Raw genomic sequence first — 16,456 nt, 5'->3', positions numbered from 1 at the left:
TACCTCCTTTCAAAGAGCATGATACTTTTAAGGTTCATCTATGCTATAGCATGTGCACATGCTTCATTCATTCTCATTGCCAAATAATATTCTATTGTATGAATACACCACACTTTAATTATCCATTCATTAGTTGGCGGATATTTGGGCTGATTTCACCTTTTGGCTATTATGAATAATGTAACTATGAACATTTGTGTTAAGTTTTTTATAGTGGGTTGGTTTTTCAAATTGAAGCATAATTGACATACAATATTTTATTGTACAGCATAGTTTCAGGCATGCAACATAGTGAATGAACAATTATATAAATTATGAAATGTTCACCATGATAAGTGTAGTTGCCATCTGTCATCAAACGTAGGTAGTATAATCTTATTGGCTGCATTTTCTCTGCTATACTTTTCATCCCAATGACATTTTTATTTATTTTTTAAAGTTTATTCATTTATTTTGAAAGAGAGAGCACAAGAGTGAGTGGGAGAGGGGCAGAGAGAGAGGGAGAAAGAGAATGCCAAGTATGCTGCATGCTCAGTGTGGAGCCTGACGCAGGGTGTGATCCCACAACCATGAGACCATGACCTGAGCTGAAATCAAGAGTTGATCACTCAACCAACTGAGCTACCCAGGTGCCCCCCAATGACCAATTTTTAATAAGAAGTTTGTACCTCTAGTCCCTTTCACTCGTTTTACCTATCCTCCCATACCCTTTCCTGTAGCAACCACCAGTTTGTTCTCTGTATTTATGAGTTTTGGGGGGTTTTTTGTTTGTTACCTTGTTTGTTTATTGGTTTTATTATATAAGTGAAATCATGCCATATTTGTCTTTGTCTGGCTTATATCACTTAGCATAATATCCTTTACATCCATCCACTTTTTTGCTAATGGCAAAATATGATTCTTTTTATGGCTAAGTAATGTTCCATTGTGTGCACACGTGCATGTATGTGTACATGCCACAACACACGTCCAACAGCTGTGGCCAAACCTCTGAGCCAGCAACACTAGGGGCTGACGCCACTCACCAGAACATGGACAGCAGCTGCAAATATTTTTATTTACGTTAAATTGTACTATCACCTTCTAAATTCTTATATATGACAATATATTCATATAGAATCTATTGGCTTATTGTATGAGTTATTCAGAGTTCTACATATTTACCCTTTGCATTCTATTGTCTATTTCTGCACATTTTTTATATCTTTTAATGACAAGAAACACGTTTAAATAGGAAAATAGTAAAATGACTCAGTTATTATTACAACTATATTACGTTTTCTAATTTTTTTATAGTAAAAGTAGAATGGGCCCCTACTTATGCTATTAGGCTGATTAAATAATAGGTCTTGGTGTAGTGAAGTTCCTTTTATCCACAGGCACAGAATAAACCTGCACTGTAAGAGCAAAAGCTGTGCCCACCTTACTACACATTTAAGAGTTTATATAATAAACATGGAGGATTTGTATGACTGGTATAATCATAATTTGTGAATAGCTAATTGTAGAGCCGAGGCAAGTATGAGGTAGTTTTGTAATATTGTCGACATTTTAGTTTCTGTCAAGCATTATGGTGTAAAAAAGGAACGTGAAACAATAATTTTCCTTAAAGAAATGTGATGACTCACTTTGCAAGCAAAAATGGCCATTAGAAGGAAAAAATGGGTTCTATATATAGGACAAATATTCTTTCAAAATGTGATAAAATCATACTCAACAGTATAAAACTGAATGGTTACCATAGACTGTCAGGTATCATTTATGATTCTTTCATGGAAAAAAGCAATTATGTTTAAAACACTTTCTCTTAAACAATGGACACGATTACCTCAGGGATTCACTTGATATATAGAGTAGGTGCTCTGTGAATGTTATTGGATTCTTTTTGATGATAAAGATGAGTGTATTTTGTTAATTATTTGAAATATTGCATTACATTCTATTCCTCTGTGTTATGATGCCATCTATTTTAGCATGTACCATAAATATTATATAAGATTGGGGGTGGGAAAATGAAACACTTAACCAAATATACATCATTTTTATTAACTTTCTGAATTAAAGGAATATTCTAGTATAAGAAGCAAAGTTCTTATTAAGCAAATGACAATAAGTGACTAAGTAGCCCACTCAGAAGGCTGGTTGTACCTAAGTTTATCAGTGGAAAAGCGTAGACAGTAAGTAAGTAGAAGTAAGTGTAATGTTCCAACATCTCAAACAATGCACAACAATGTGGCAGGATCAGACATTAGAATCTAGGGAAGGTATACTAGTTCTTTAATTGCAAGGCTTTAAAATTGCATAGGAGGGGGAAGCATTTATCCTTCTTGTTTTTTTAATTTATTTTTTAAATGTTTATTCATTTCTGAGAAGTAGAGAACACAAGCAGGAGAGGAGCAGAGAGAGAGAGAGATACAGAATATGAAACAGGCTCCAGGCTCTGAGCTGTTAACACAGAGCCCGACAAGAGGCTCAAACTCACAAACCATGAGATTGTGACCTGAGCCAAAGTCAGAAGCTTAACTGACTGAGCCACCCAGGTGCCCCCAAGCATTTGCCCTTCTGCTGGTGTTATCTACAGCAGTTAGCAGCAAGGTCTTTGTCCTCCAGCTATGCTTTCCTGTAATTCAGTATGCATGGCTGGAGAACACCAGCCCCTTCCTTGCTATAAATTAAAAGGTAAGGTTGAATCTTTATTGCTGCAGCATATAATGTAGTGAAGAAGGAGACTAAGTTACCATCACAGTATTCTACTAGGGCTAACTACCTTAAGCACCAAGCTGTGGAAGGTTTCCCTGGAGCTCTACAGAAGGCCAGTTCTCTCTAGGAAAGTAAAATTTACTCCTTCAACAAACTCTCTCAGCCCAAAGTAGGATCTGCATGCAATATTAACAACATACATGACTCGAATCCGGAAAACACATGAGTCTATGCAGTGACAGTGTAAACACTGCAAAACAAAGAAACAGAGATAACAGTCTTATTCATAGTAGCATCAAAAATAGTAAAATATTTATGAATATCTTTCATCAAGGAGGTGAAAGATCCCTACACTAGAAACTATAAGGCAATGATGAAAGAAATTGAAGAAGACACAAATAAATGGAAAATATTTTGTTTTCATGGATTGGAAGAATTAATATTGTTTAAATGTCCATACCACCCGGAGTCATCTATAGATTCAGTGCAATCCCTATCAAGATTCCAGGGGCATATTTTTACTGAAGTAGAACAAACAGTTAAAAAATTCATATGGAACCACAAAATACCTCAGATAGCCAAAACTATCTTGAGAAGGAAAAATGAAGCTTGAAGCATTATACTTTGTGCTTTCAGACTACATTTTAAAGCTATTTTAATCAAAATAAGGTGATACTGGCATAAAAAAAAAAAAGACACACAGATCCGTGGAAGAGAATTGAGATCCCATAAATGAACCCATGCACTTTTGCTCAGTTAATATTTGACAAAGGAACCAAGAATACTCAATAGAGGAAAGACAGGCTTTTCAATAAGTGGTGCTGGAAAATTGGATATTTTCATGTGAAAAAAAAATTAAACTTGAACCTCATCTTACACTATTCACCTTAAAGAATTAACCCAAAGTGGATTAAAAACTTAAATTTAAGACCAAAAACCATAAAACTTCTAGAAGAAAGCATAGGAAAATCTTGACATGGCTATTAACAATAATTTTTTATATGACAGTAAAGCACATGCAAAAAAATAAAAATTAAACCAGTGATACTCCATCAAACTGAAAAGCTTCTAAACAGTAGAAGAAATATTAACAATATGAAAAAGACAACCTACAGGGTGGAAGAAAACCACGCATCTGATAAGGGATTAATATCCAAAATATACAAGGAACTCATACAACTCAGTAGAGCAATGATACACACACACACACACACACACACACACACACACACACGTGCTCTCACGTGCGCACACATGGCCAGCAGGTAATCTATATCATTAATCAAAACTACAATGAGCTATCACCTCTTATCTCTTAGAATGGCTAGCATCAAAAAGACAAGAAATAATAAATGCTGGAAAGGATGTAGATAAAAGAGAACCCTTGTACTTTATTGATAAGAATATGAATTGATGCAAAACAGTATGGAGTTTACTCAAAAAATTAAAAATAGGTCTACCATATGATTCATGAATCCTGCTTATGGCTATATATCTGAAGAAATTGAAGTTATTATACCAAAGAGATTTTCACACCCCCATGTTCATCACAGTATTATTTTCAATTTCCAAGACATGAAAACAACTTATATGTCCTTTGGCAGATGAATGGATAAAGAAAATGTGATAAACACACACACCCAACATAATGAAATTCAGTCATAAAAAAAAAGGAAAGCCTGCTGTTTACAAGAGCAGAGATGGACCTTAAAGGCATTATACGTGGTGCCTGGGTGGCTCAGTCAGCTAAGCCTCTGACTCCTGATTTTGGCTCAGGTTATGATCTCACAATTTAGGTGTACACATTTACTTAGAGTACACAAAGAACTTGATGCTATTTGTAAAACTTAGTAGGCTTATAAACAGGTTCTGCTTCTTATTTATCTGCTTTATTAATATTACCTTTTTGATATCTCCTTAAACATAAAGTAATAGTAAACTTAGTTCATTTCTAGTATCAGTCTTTTACTTTTTTTCTATGGAAACTCATGTCACAGATAAACTAGTTAATCAGTCTATAAACCAGTTAACAAAATTTAAGATAATTAATGTATAGTTAACAGTTTCTGTGGTTTATGATGAGACTCTTAAATACAGAAAACAAACTGAGCATTGATGGGGGGTGGGGGAGAGGAAAAAATTGGTGATGGGCATTGAGGAGGGCACTTGGGGTGAGCACACTGGGTGATGTATGTAAGCGATGAATCACAGGATCTACCCCCAAAACCAAGAGCACACTGTATACACTGTATGTTAGCCAACTTGACAATAAATTATATTAAACACAATTTTGATGGTTTATATCTGAAATGACTACAGAAAAAATGTTAAGTGTTGGAATTTGACGTAAAAAACTTAAGGAGGTAGAGAAGTTTATAATGGTGAATGAATGAAATTGTTTTCTCAACCAAACATAATATGATAAATTAAGTTTTAAATGATTCATTTTAAGAAAGTAAATTACTGAAGTTTTAACTTCTAGAAGAAATTTTGTTTGGGATAAAATGTTATGCTAGGATTCTATGACTGTTGTAACAAATTACCACAGACTACCTACTAAAACAAAAAAAATTGAGGGGCAGGGGCAGAAATAAGAAATACATCTCATTGGGCCAAAATAAAGATGCCAGTGGGGCTGCACGCCTTTCTAGAGGTTCTAAGTGAGAAGATATTTCCTTGCCTTTTCCAACTTTTAGAGGCTGGCAGCATTTCTTGGCTGAGAATAATTTTCCTACCTTAAAGTCAGCTGATCAGCAACCTTAATTGCATATGCATTCTTAGTTCCCCTTTACCATGTAAAATAACATGTATCACAGATTCTGGGCAGTTGGATGTGACCATTTCTATGAGACAATTATTCTGTCTACCACAATCTGCCTTCTGGCCCCCAAAGATTCACATCCTTCCCATACACAAAATATATTCACCACATTCCAATATCCCCAAAGATCTCATCCCTTTACAGTAGTGACTCTAAGTCCCAAATCTCATCTAAATTTATTATCTCAAAAATCTCAAATTTTGTCATCTAAATCAGATATGGGTGAGACTATAGAGATGCTCCATGTGGGGGCAAAATCTATCTTCATCTGTGAATTGTAAAATTCAGGAAACAAGCTACCTACTTCTAAAACTTATGGTTTTAGCATAGGAATCAATTATAAACATTCCTGTTCAGAAAAATGATAAAATAGGGTGTCTCGATAGTGAAGTCAATTAAGTGTCTGACTCTTGATCTCTGCTCAGGTCATGATCTCACAGTGGGTGAGTTCGAGCCCCACATCAGGCTCTGCAGTGACAGTGTGGAGCCTGCTTGGGATTCTGTCTCTCATCCTCTCTGCTCCTCCCCTGCTTGTTTGTGTCCTCTCTCTCTCTCTCTCTCTCTCTCTCTCTCTTTGTCTCTTTTTCTCCTCTCTCTCTTTCAGAATAAATAAATAAACATTAAAAATCTTAATTCCATTTTGAGAAAATGGAAGGCACAAAAGAGTTCACTGTCCCAAGCACTTTGAAATCCAGCTGGGAAACTCCATTTAGTTTTAAGGCTGGAGAATGACCCTTGGTGTCTTGTGGCTGCAAACTCTGGGCGATAGGCTCCATCTTCTAAGTTCACCGACCTTTTCCGTAAAACGTAGTACATGTTTGCAACTGAGTTTTATCAGCATGGACTTTGACTATCTGACCACCTTCTTTCATTGTGTCTTATCGCTATACTTTTCAGTTTAAATTAGAAGTGTTTTGCTTATATAACATACTCAAGAACTTCATAGTTTTTTTTTTTTTTCCTATGCTGTTACAGAAATTCACTCCATTAGACATTATGCCACTAGATAATTCCATTTATATTTTGGCTTCTGCTGAGATGTTTGAGAGGATCTCTGGGTCACATGCTTAATCTTTTCAAAGAGCTTTCTCAGTTACTGAATATTTGCATCTTTTATCTTTTATCTTTCTAAGGTATTAGCAAAAGATTTTCTAGCCACATGAATGAACTTTTCTATGGCATGTGGTCTCCAGACAGTGAATATCTTAATTTTAGTCTCTTACAATCTACATGAAATGAGAATTTTCTAACTCACCAAGCTTTATTTTCTCTTTGTTTAACATTTCTTTCTCAACTTACCTCTTTCCACTGGAACTTTACTATGAACCTGAAGAAGAAACTTGACTTACCTTCAACATTATGCTTGAAAGTCTTCTCAGATAAATGTCCAGTTTCATCATTTATAAGTTCTTCTTTCAACATAAACATAAGACACAATTCTGCTAAGTGTTCTGCCACAGTGTAACAGGGAACTCCTTGCCTCCAATTCCTAACAGCATGTTCCTCAATTCCTTCTTCTCTCCCACCAGCAACAACTTTAAAGTCCATATTCCATCAACAGTCTGTTTACGATAGTTTAAGTGTTTTCTAAGGCATTGTGTGTTTTCTCTACCATACTTCTCACCTCCATCTCTGTCCTCACTAGATAAGGTTCTTGACATCTCTACCTGTACAGAATCTAGACCTTTTCTTTCATGCTCTTTGAAATTTGACCAGCGGTTGCCCATTGCCCACTTCCAAAGCCATATGCATATTTTTATGCCTCTGTTGAGAGTATCCCACATCAGGTGACAAAATAAATATATAGTTTATATATATATCTACAATATAGCTATTGTACCAAATTACCAAAAACTCACTTGTGAAAAAACAACAAAGATTACTATCTTGCAGTTCTAGCCTAGGTCAGTAATCTGAAATGAATCTTAATGGGCAAAATCAGGAAATTGGCAGGGCTCGTTCCTCCTGGAGACTGTAAGGAAGAATCTCTTCCTTGCTTTTTACAGTTCTAGAGACCATTTATATTTCTTGGTCCATGCCCCCTTTCCATTTTCAGAGCCAGCAATGGTTGGCTAAGTTTTTTCACATTGCATTACTCTGACACTGACTCTTATTCTACCTCCTGATCCCATTTGTAAGGGGGATTACATTGGGAGCACCCAGAAAGTCGAGGATAATTTCACTATTTTTAATATCACCTGATTAACACCTTAATTCCATCCGCAACCAATTCACTTTTGCTGTGTAACATAACACATTCACATGTTCTAGGGTAATGCTGGCATAATATCTGAAGGCAGTTTAGCTAGCTCATCTATTAGGCAAAGCTCTCTACACTGATTTGCTACAATTTCCAAGAGTGACATTGTGACCATATTTCCTATCTTGATTATATTTTCCTACTCTTTCCTCTTTTACTTTCAGAGTCAAGCACAGTGAGTGGTGACAGTAAACAATGTTGACTGGATGAAATAATTAATGGCCAATGAGGGAGGGAACCTGTATTGACTCCATTCCAAAATTTTTTTAATATACACTGTCCTAGAAAATATGCAGACTATGCCTGCTTAACCATGGCTGCCATTTTGAACCAAAGCATTGTTTTGAGGTATCATTTGTTCTGCTTCTTCAGGCAGTTTTATTCAAAAAAATTTAATAAATATAATATATATACATTAAATAAACATAGTCTACATATTTTGTTCTTTAGGAAATTACCCTTAAAAGTTATTAATAAAACTCCATAAAATTCATAGCTTGGCAATTAAATTATAGAATTTAAACCTTAAAATCAACTTAAGTATTATTTGCTTCAAAAACCAAGTTTACAGATTGAAGACATGAGGTCAAGGAAAGCAAGAGAAATTGCCTCTATGAGATCTTTGGTAGTGTAGAGAAAGAATTAGGACCTTATCTTTTCACATCTATAATTAATAAAAAATAAAAATTTTGAATTAAATGAAGGTAGAAATAAGTGTCTTGTAACCTACTTTAGCCTGGTATTTTTATAGCTAATAATACTCCTTTATTAATTTTGGGTCAGTGTTTTCTTTCCTCTACTTAGGAAGTTACTGATACAATTAATTTCTCAAATATCTTGGAATGTTAGAAATTAATTTTAAATGTATAATTACTATATCAAATCTGATATGAGCCAAATAGCTTGAATAAAATTCTTAAAAATTCTACATATTAAATCCATAAATATGATGGAAGTTAATCATTTGTTTGTACCTGTTCTAATCTGCTTAAAGGTTTTAGTGTCAAAGTAAATGAATATATATCCTAATTTATTTAATATACTCTGTTTTTATTTCTTAGCAGAAACTATTCAGCAAAACTTGTGACTCCAGATTAATTTATATTATTAAGGCAACAAATAAATTATTACAGGGGTCTCTGTAAACTTGTATTTTATTGAATTAGTTTGCAATCCTTATTCACATATTTCCTCAATTTATAATTGACTATGAATTTATCAAATACAGCCTCATAATATGCAAATGATAAAAGACCTGTAGATCTCTATTTTATAAATTTTCAAAAAATTGTAGAATCCAGTTCTGGCAGAATAAAAATAGCTGTTTTTCATTACACATAAATGCTATTCTCCTTATGCAATGGGGTCATAGTGTGTGTTTTCATATTCTATACAAAATAATATTTCTGGAGAGTTTATAACAGTTAATTAAATTGGACATATAAATATATTTTATTGTTATAATACAAATAAAAAAGAATAATATTTATAAATTTGTATGTTTTCCTTTTTTTTAATGTTAAATATAATTTGAAACAGAAAGAAAACCAGATTAAGGTCACATATGGATAACATTAAATCAATACTATTTTAGATGTATTTTTTTAGGTATGAAAACTTAGTTTAAAGCGTGACCTACAGAAAAAAGAAGTGATAAATCTTTGTAGAATTGTGCTTGAAATTTTTAAATTCACAACAATACATTCAATATTTTTGATACAAAGAAAGAGAAAGCATATTGTTCAGGATTCATAAGATCAGTTGACCCCAAAGTTGGGGTTATTTTCATCTTTGTCACATTTAAACAACAATCATATACGTTGTTAAGCAGTGACTAAAATACCTTCTCAGTCTTATAAATGATTTAGCTATTTATGTTTCCTTCTTCATTATATTGTCTTATAAGGCAATTTACAAACTTGGTAAGAATCTGTGCATCATAGTGTGAAATTACTTTAGAAACTGTTCCTAGAATCCTATCAAAATGATAGATTCCACTGGGCACTTCATGAATTCAGAGATCCCTTTTATGGAGTTTCATTATTATTAGATGCATGTCATTACCACTATAATATATTAAACAATTTTAGAAGAAGAATTTTGACAATTTAGGGGTTATGATTTTACTATAATAAAAGAACATTTTAAATAAGATACATTTGGATGGTTTTTTGTTTGATGTATTTTACTTTAGATTAAATTTCTTACATAGAGAGCAGAAAGCTGAATCTTGAAAAAAATAACTCTGCTAGAGGAAAAACATCTAACACTCTTAAATAAGTATGTGATACTTACATTAAATATTGGAAACAACCCTCTATAGAGAATTGATATGATGTTGAAGGTTCATGTTCTGTATGCACTGATTTCTCTCTGGTGGTGATAAGGGCTATTTCTAACTCAACACATAAGGATTTAAATGTAAATTCCCTAATATGTCAACTATTTTTAATAAGACTTAGTTTATAACTATTATTTTCATTCAAACTTGAATAGAAATAAAAATGTAACCTTTGGGTTCTCTTTACTAATCTCAATAGTTTTTGACTTTTGTAGCCCAATTTTTTTATTTTAATCTGGATTATAAATTCATAGTTTTGTAGTGTGTAGAATGACCACCAGAAAAGCAGTATGTCGAATGACAAGAATAGAGGCTTTGAAATTTCACAGATCACTTAATTCCAAACTCATCTTTTGTCATTGGCTTTATTAGGTATTATTAATTCAAGCAAATGTTTTTATTTCTCTATACCTTGGTTTCCCTGTCTATTATATGTGTCACTCTGTTGAATTTTGTTAAGAGCACAGTACCTGAGACAAAATAGGTACTTAATAAATAGCCTAAGAAATATATAATAGTGATAAGCTATGGAGAACAGGTATTTTGGTGAAAACTTATTGATACTGATATACTTACACAAAGTCCTAAATTCATTGTGCTAATATCATGGAGAGTCTGACTTTGTTTTTGATGTTTGGCTTTTGTCAGATCTCAATCCCACCCTTCCCAGTTTCGCTCTTGCATTACATGTGGGAATTCTGATAAGAAAGCCCATATGCTTCCTCCTTGGCACTGGCAGGATGTTGAAGCCAGACAAATCCTAGTCATAGGAGGGGACACTCATTACAACCTCGTTGCCTAATCACCATAAAACCCCAAACCAATTACCACTGTGCTCTCTCAAGCCATTTATGGACCTGCTTAAGAGCTTCCTCTCATTTCCCAAAGCCTTATTGTATAAGCAGTCTCTTCCTGATACTTGTGTATCATCATCAGTGCTGACATTCAAACCAAATTCCAGGCGTGAAATGGTGGGGGGGTGGGCAACCCACCTTGTGTCTGAGGGGACAAGCAATTTGAAATCTTAGTAATTTTTTGCTTAGCTGTTTGCATAAATCATGGGCTCAATAGTGTCTTACGATAAATGAATTTGAATAGTAATTTTTATTTTACTGATTTTTTGGTATATTCCAGGGATAGTTTTAAGTGTTATACCTGGATAAATTCATTTGTTTACTGTAACATCTATAAGAGGACAATAGGACTATCATCCTTTATTACATGGGTGGGGAAAAGGAAGTGAGGGAAATTGATACAGTAAGCAGCAGAACTAAAATTTACACATAAGCTGCAAGTCTCTAGCTCTAATCCATGAATTTGTGTTTTTCTCTATGATACCAGAAATTCCTTGAAATAATGTTGAAGAAAACATTCAATGAGTGAGGTAGTTGGGCAGGTCAGTATGGGAATATCATGTGGGACACAACACCCATACCATAATTATGTCCAGGATCCGAGACATCCAAGGATGTCCTGAGAATACGCATCACCAACGCATGAGGAGATATGTTGATTCATTGAGCACTGATATCTTAAAACAGTGTTTGTTTGTTTGTTTGGCTTCTTTTCTATAGAATGAGAATGTTGGGAGACTATGCTAAATAAAAAAAAGTCTCCTGATTTCAGGGAACTTGGTAGAATCCCAAGGGCCCAGAGGCTATTAGGACTTAGAGAAGGGACAAAGCAGATAGCTTGGATTCTTTTGGAAGTTTTATTTATGCCAGAGGGTGGGAGCTTTGTTTCAACATAGTTCAGAGAGCAGCCAGCTTAGAGAAGTCACTGGGGACTCCAGTGTTCTTTAGAATGTCAAGGAATTCCCCCAGGGGCCATAATAACGTGCATAAATTTACCAGCAGGTGTTTCACATTCCCTGTGTGCCTATTTTGTCAGTATTGTCACTTCCTTGAAAGAAAAACGTTAACCCTTCAAAAGATGGCTCTGCAAGATAAACTGGCACCAATAGAAATTGAACTGCTATGACATTCACCTCTGAGTGGATTTTTTTCTGAAGTGTCATAGAAATGAGAAATCTTAGCAGCAGCTGAATTTGGGGAGATACTTTTCTTTATCTAAGAGAATACATCTTATAATAAATTGGTGCTTTCTAAACCTTTTTGTTTATTTTACATTTTCCTGTAGTTAAGTAGTTAGGATTCTGTGATATGATGACATCTGGCTACAAGAATTATAAGAAAAAGTAATAAATGTCACATTGCCCTCAAGCTTCTTCTTCCCCTGCTTAGACACTGAGCAAGACTCATATGCCAAATGGTGCAGCTGCACGACAGTGAAGGTTCCATCATTATAGTTCTAAGTGATCTTCAGTGCAAATCCCTTCTGGTCTCTCCACCTACCAAACTGTGTACCTACAACAGGAATGAAAAGGAAATGTTTGCTTTGTTAAGTAATTGAGGCAGTAAGATTGTTTTGCCTTTAGCATATTCTATCTTATCCTAATACTGGTGGTCAGTGATAATTCATGGGTGATATAAAATGGCTTAGTAAGATATATAAGTACTTGGAAGCAAAGAGATTAGAGAATTACTTAACAAAAAACTTTAAACATGGGTTAAATACTGTGAACTAAATTCACTGCTAAAAATTTAAAAGTGAAGAGGAAAAGATACATATTATTATTTCATTAAAATTTTTGACTTGTAAAAAAAAAAGTGCCTCCATACTTGGGGTCTTCGCTGCTTGAGAAGTTTTAAGCTCAAGGGCAAAATGGTTTCACCATGGAGCACAAAAGAAATTCCTTTGAATCAGAAGCTGCCACTGGCAATTGGCCTTTTTGCACAGATTCAATTGGGTAAGCAATTTGTGACTCCCAATGAGAAATGAAAACCAACTCACACTGTGCAAGATGAATTCTGTTATTACTCAGTATTCCTGACTTCCTTTTTCACAGGGCATGACCAAGTCATCTACTCCCATCTAGTTGGATATACCTGGATTTTGATTTTGATTTTGCTAGCAACATTTATTAGGAACCCGTAGAAACACTGTTGTCATGCAGAAGTATTGAAAAATCTATAGCACATAATGACAGAAATGTCATTATTGTTATTTAGCGTGCATTTAAGCTCTGTTGTGGTACCTGCCAATTTATCTGGTAGCTATTAGTGCTGCCCAAAGACTCATCAGTGGAGCATGTTTGTGGGATAGTGTTGGCTGTGATCATGAATACATAGCCAATGGAACCCACTTCTCCATTTCTAGTCCTTCATGAGCTACCTACAGATAATTCAGAGTTCCTGCTTTGGTTTAAATCACCTGTTGTCAGTATCAAATGAGAATTCCTGACTAATGCATTTATTCATTATGACTTCAGGCTTGGTACCAAAATTAATGAGTCCAAAAGGAATTTTGATCAACCAGGTCCAAATGGAATGGAAAAAAAAATTTAAAAACATAATATCAAGGAGTGGTTACTGAAAGTAAGAATATGAAAGAATAGGGGATTAAAATCAGAGATGCTGATCTTCAAATTAATATTTATGATATGGAATATGCCTGGATTATGAGAAATGGACATCAGAAGACATAGCTAAAATGGAATATAAATTAAAGACATTTGAATTGAATCAGTGAAATATGAGGTTAGGCTCTTTGATTTGTCATTTGTATGGACATTGGAATTGTCCTTATATTTGCAGTTATAGGAAAATTCATTTTTGCTGAATGGGAAATTGTAACTTAGGCATCAATAAAATCTATTTTGTTATAGAAGAAGTTATTTAGCAATATGCTTTAAGATTTAGAGGTGAAGAGGTATGCCAACAGGTAGAATAGTTCTTATCTAAAAAGTGGGGAAGAAATGAGTACAATATTTAGAATATGCCAGCACCCTGAAGCATGTTAAAAATGGACCCTTCTTAGAGGACCCCTCACACTCCACCCCTACTTAAAGCTAAGATATGTTCTAGGGGTTGAATGTGATGCCTCCAGAACAGAAAGAGGCCTGCCAGTTACTCCGTATTTTGTGGTAGGTGTTTGAAGGTACAGAAATAGATCTTTTACTTTATCCTGCTTCTGAAGGTTGGACTCCTAAATATTTCACAGATATGTCAAGTCCCTGAATCTGTATTGGGTTTATCTTCTGTTTCCTGGAGCACATGTGTCTTTCCAAGGCTTCTAGTGTCCTTGCTCTTCCTTGTTCTTCCCAGTCGTGCATCAGTGCAATCTTGGGTATCCAGGTGATATAGACCTCTTTAAACTACATTTTGGAGCAGGGCAAAAGAATTAACATAGTTCTCAGGAAAAACTGTCAGTATTGTTATCCAATCCATCTGAATGTACTCTTTTTTATTTTTTTTTCTAATTGTAATGGGAAAAAATGCATTTGCCAGATTGATGGCCATGAAATATGAACTTATGGCCCCATCATTCTACTCTTGCAGTGGTACCGCTTGATATTGGAATCACTATTTGGATGATTCTGTCACAATCTACAGTCATTCTATAGGATTCATTTTATTTCTGCAGGGACCATCCTGGCAGATTAAATGCAGATGATAGGGACTACCACTCATTTATTATTTAAGCTAAGATCATTATTTAAGCCTAATCTCCCCTAGAAAACCATACTACTTCTGGTTTACTATTTTGGCTGTGTGTGTGTGTGTGTGTGAGAGAGAGAGAGAGAGAGAGAGAGAGAGAGAGAGAGAGAGAGAGAGAGAGAAACACACAGAGACAGAGAGATAAAGAACAAGTGAAAGCATGAGTGTGTGCTTTTTAGAGACTTCTACTTGGTCTTCCCCACTGTGATAGGTCTCCCTCGCATTAGATAAGGGGCCTAATGTGAATATAATTCCAACATTCAAGTATATCAATTCCAAATATTATGTCACAGATTGGGGAAATGACCACTGTGTGTGTCTATGGATTTATTAAGCCTACTGTGAACTGAAATCTAACCAGAATTCTGGCCAATTAATAGTAAGCTTAATTAGATTCAGGATTCTGGTTGTCTGCTTCTGTGTCTGCATCTCTGATCAGAAATTATAATTAGCAAACGGAGTAGATTTTCAATTTTTGGAGGACAGGATCCTTAGTGCTCACCGTGGTTCCTCGTAGGCTGTGTGCAGGCTGCTCCAGGAATGTATGGAAGGCTGACTGCTATAGATCTGGGTGTTGGGGATTGGGTAACTGTTGTGAAACTAAGAACTGAAATGACTGAAGCTAACTGCTATAATTAATGTACTGTCCAAATCTTCTCCTGGAAGTTGCAAGCCTTTGATAAACTTCAGAGACCCAGTATAGTTACAGCAAACAGATTCTGTCAGTGCAATTGTTGTCTAGGTGGAGAGACACATTCTTGGTGCTTCCTACTCCAGCATCTTCCCAGAATCTTCTTGCCTGTACTGCTCTTTTACCTCTAAGACACCAGCTCCACAGCTTACTTTGGGTCAATCCCTCTGGCTGTATACTTAGCTATGGTAATTATGATCTCCTGAATTCTTTTTTTTAACATTTATTTATTTTTGAGGGAGACACGGAGCATGAGAGGGGGATGGTCCGAGAGAGATGGAGACACAGAATCAGAAGCAGGCTCCAGGTTCTAAGCTGTCAGCACAGAGCCTGATGCGGGGCTCAAATCCATGATGAACTGTAAGATCATGACCTGAGCCAAAGTCAGCTGCTTAACTGATTGGGCCACCCAAGCACCCCATGATCTCCTGAATTTGGATGGTTCAGTACCACTTATGTCCTATTAATATGGATCTCAATGATATAAATGGCCTAACATGAGCCATGACCAACAGAGAGAAAACATCAATCTTTCTAGCAGTGATATCATCCATCTTACCATCACAGTCCTGGTGGACTACCGGAGTCCAGCTCTGGCTGGCCCAGGGTCCCCTGATGGAAGTGATGGCGTCGGTGGAAAATGGAGTGAGAGAGCCAGGTGTTTCTTTCTTTCTTGGTCACCAGCCTGGCATCTCTATCTTACCAGGTTTTGTGTCTTGATTTATAGATTTAAGTGTTAACATGACATCACAAAGTGGAATTTTTACAAATAATTCTCAGTGATAAGATGCTTTGAAAAGGGTGCAGAAACAGGTTTTACAGAGGCATTTTTGCAGAACTACTCTAATTACAATGAGGTAACTTACACATCATAGGATAACAGGATATTCTCAGTGAAAAGCAGATAACATACACATTTGTTTGAACCTGTAGTAAATCTTACAACTAAGAATTTTGCAGGATGTTTTCAGTGAGAAGCAGATAGCAAACACATTGGTTTATAACAATAATGCTACGATTCAGGCATAAACAAGGCAAAGAGGCATTCTGTCTGGCTCACAAGAGGAAGAATGTATTCCTGCTG

General features: G+C 35.3%; 1 long non-coding RNA gene across 1 annotated transcript; it reads right to left on the bottom strand.

Annotated features, from left to right (window-relative positions):
• Positions 1–12,220: 12,220 nt before the first annotated feature.
• On the bottom strand, positions 12,221–16,075 carry LOC115292951. The gene is made up of 2 exons (XR_003909255.1): positions 15,932–16,075; positions 12,221–12,488 (listed from the first exon to the last, which is right to left on the bottom strand). It is a non-coding gene; the product is annotated as an uncharacterized LOC115292951 (long non-coding RNA).
• Between the last annotated feature and the right edge of the window lie 381 nt (positions 16,076–16,456).

The sequence above is a fragment of the Suricata suricatta genome, chromosome 5, assembly GCF_006229205.1.
Source record: "Suricata suricatta isolate VVHF042 chromosome 5, meerkat_22Aug2017_6uvM2_HiC, whole genome shotgun sequence".
Taxonomy (NCBI): domain Eukaryota; kingdom Metazoa; phylum Chordata; class Mammalia; order Carnivora; family Herpestidae; genus Suricata; species Suricata suricatta.
Note: the sequence above shows the minus strand (reverse complement) of the source record. Positions and strands in the feature narration are given on the sequence as shown.